General features: G+C 42.1%; 1 pseudogene; it reads right to left on the bottom strand.

Moving 5' to 3' along the window:
• Window positions 1-1,354: 1,354 nt before the first annotated feature.
• LOC126459203 (5S ribosomal RNA) lies at window positions 1,355-1,472 on the bottom strand (annotated as a pseudogene).
• Window positions 1,473-3,469: the final 1,997 nt, after the last annotated feature.

Genomic DNA, 3,469 nt, shown 5'->3' with positions numbered 1-3,469 from the left:
ATCTAATTTCATCCAGTTACTGAAACAAGGACTTTACACAGCTCTTGACTGTAGATGTACGCCAAACACTACTCAGAGTGTCGAAGTAGAGAGGTGTTTTACTGGGTTACATGTCATTCCGCAAACACTGAATGGCTGTACCGATATACATGTTAAACAACTCACTGACCTTATTCTGTGACTTGTACTAACACGTACACCTAGACACGCTAGATCTTCACATTTTTGTTTGGGCCAATATTGTTCCAGCAACAAATTTAAAAAAGCTCCACCTCTGTTTTCAGGAGGTCTGATTTCTCTTGCTTGCCAGGCATGGACCGAGTAATTAGTTCCTCACTTGTAGAGAGTAGTGTTGCTCCGCATTTGTGTACCTAGTCAATAAATAGCAGCTCTAGTTGGTAATATATTCATGATTATAGTCGACGACGACTCTAGGACTTCTCACGTGGGTCACTTTCTAGTGATTCTGAAACTTCCATTGTTAATGCGTTTTCTAATGGATATATAACTGTTTTACATGATAGCACATGAAAAATTAACAAGTATACACGTCTACAGTATATGTACAGAAAAAATATTTGCATGTTATGCATAAAGTATTGGCACATTTTAGCTTTAAGGAGCTATGTTCTGACACATTCGAAGTTTAGAACTTACTTTTTTAACAATTTTATGTTCCTTCAGCACAGCACAATGTGAAATAATCATGTCGTTCATGTGAGAACTTAATTTTTCATGTCATATCATGTAAACTATTTATATATTCCTTATATCATGCATTTAAAATGGCAGTTTCATGTCTACCTGAAAGTGACATGAATGTGCAAACCAATATTGGACGTGAACTATCATAAAAAACGTATTAGTAACTGGTGGAGCTCTTTATTAATTAATACCTAGTTACTGAAAACAGTAATCCAATTACACAGGTTGGGCAGAAACCGTCTGAAAAGCTCGTAAGGGTGTTTTAGGGTAGGTTGTGCTGACAAATAAGTTTTGAGAAAAAAATTGGATACATTGTGCCGTTCCCGAGTTAATTAACACTGAAGTTAGCGAATCAGGCCTTTGTGTGCGGAAATCCAAGCGTCCCTCCAGAAACGGTCTCACCAAACGTGTTCTTCGTTTGGTTTCCTAAAACAGAACAAACAAAAAACACTCCGTCTTCAGACAACAAGTGGCCCATCGGGACCATCTGACCGCCGTGTCATCCTCAGATGAGGACGCGTATAGGAGGGGCGAGTGGTCAGCACACTGCTCTCCCAGTCTTTATGATTGTTTTCTTTGACCGGAGGTGCTAATATTCAGTCGAGTAGCTCCTCAGTTGGCATCACGAGGCTGAGTGCACCCCGAAAAATGGCAACAGCGTATGGCGGCCCGGATGGTCACCCATCCAAGTGCCGGCCACGCCCGACAGCGCTTAACTTGGGTGATCTGACGGGAACCGGTGTATCCACTGTGGCAAGGCCATTGCCCTAAAACGGAACAAAAGCTATGTACAAAAGTTGGACATGGGACAGTAGTAAGGATCGAACTCTAGCCAAAGGCTGAGCAATCAAGTGCGCTATCATCTACACTATGAGAAAAACTGGCACGAAATGTATCTTGTGGGCCGCTTCAATTTGCTTGCGCAATGGCTTGATTGACTAAATTCAAGGCTAAATAGTTTGGAAACAGCGTAACTTTTCGCATTTTTTTCTTTACACTCTTTTGTCACTACACCCTATTCTGCAGCACCCTTACAGGTTTTTCAGAATTTCTGACCATCCTGTATAGCTGAAATCATTGTCAAGTATGTAACTCCAAATGCAACTGCGTAGACCAGGTAAAAATATCCTGTAAAACTGCTCTCCTAGCTACCGCTTAGTAAAAGCAAGAGTGCCGGCCGTGGTGGCCGAGCGGTTCTAGGCGCTTCAGTCTGGAACCGGGCTACCGCTACGGTCGCAGGTTTGAATCCTGCCTCGAGCATGGATGTATGGGATGTCCTTAGGTTAGTTAGGTTTAAGTAGTTCTAGGGGACTAATGACCTCAGATGTTAAGTCCCATAGTGCTCAGAGCCAGCCAAAAGCAAGAGTAGCAACGAAAGTAGCACGTAAGCCGTTACAGCGGTGTTCTACTGAAAGGTTTGCACTTGGCCGCAAACGGCATGACACTTACTTGTTTTTGTCTGTACGGCTTTTCTGTTAGAGAACACTTTTACCGCGACAGAGCCATTTCAACACTGTAGCCTGGCTGTCGTCCCTGCGTGCAATTGCTCTCCACCGTGTTGTCGCTGCCGCGACTGCTGTGAACAGAGGGCGTGCGGTCTTACATCGCACGCTGCCCCACAGAAGAACAGACTTCCTCTTGTAAAAAGAAACCACGTCGGAAACGGTTAAAATGAGTGAGCGTGAGAGATCGTCCAAATACAGGGCACTGTGCTGCAGATTAACGAGATCAGTGTCGATGGGCGTTTGAAAGCAGATAGCAGGGATTTGCTGGGGCACGGCGGCCGTTCCTGTGCCGGTGAATATTGATTGCACCCTGATTGTCGGAGGCTGTCGCGCATTTTCGACAGCATTTTTTTTTTTTTTTTTTTTTTGCCCTCATTCCGAGAGTGAGCTGCTCTCGTTGTGCAATATTATCTCGTGACGCAGGTGTGTTGAAGAGTTTAGGGTGCAGTAAACAGGAGAACGTTGTGTGGGAACGTGAAAAAAAAGGTATTATGTTTTGTGTTTATTTGAAACTAATTGCTCATGCATATTTATATCACTGAGGTACATTACATGCGGATGGCTTTTTTTTCACATGCTGCGCTCACCGGCTTTACTGCACATCACATAAAAAGCTACCGATTCCCCTATTTTTTTAAATAACAACAAGTCAAAAAAATTCGCAGCGTGTGTCCCGAATGTCTGCTATAACGTCCTTGCTAGCTCTAAAACATGTGTGATTTCACCGTAAACCACTCTGAAACAATGAAACGAATCGGATGGTTGACGGTTAATTACATGTTCACACAGCTTACAGTTTTCTGTAAGTGTAATTTAAAGTTTTTAGTATTTTGCTTACCTCTCTCTAAAGAAAAACCTGAAGGACATAGTAATATGAACACTAAAGTGCATTCCTGGAGAAAGGTAAACTATATTCGTGATTCTACAACTAGATTTTACCTGTGTAGTTAGTTCTATCCGTACGTATCTCACAAGTACTCATTACAATAATAATATACAACATCCGTAAGAGGGAGAAGACCGAAAAATCTATTAAAAGGCGTATAACGGTAAAATTACTTTTTTAACATTTTTCATATCTAACACGATCATCTCCATTCATCATATTCGTTGTGCAAGCGAGCTGCGATTATCTTTGCACTCTGACACCTACTTGTACAGCTGTTCAAAGAGCCTGGAAAAAATGTACCGTATATTGAGAGTTCTGCTCGTTTCCTACACTGATGGAGGGTGGAATATATGATATATAAAACCGAGTT

Source organism: Schistocerca serialis, chromosome 2, assembly GCF_023864345.2.
Source record: "Schistocerca serialis cubense isolate TAMUIC-IGC-003099 chromosome 2, iqSchSeri2.2, whole genome shotgun sequence".
Classification (NCBI taxonomy): domain Eukaryota; kingdom Metazoa; phylum Arthropoda; class Insecta; order Orthoptera; family Acrididae; genus Schistocerca; species Schistocerca serialis.
This window is presented reverse-complemented; position numbering and strand designations above follow the sequence as displayed.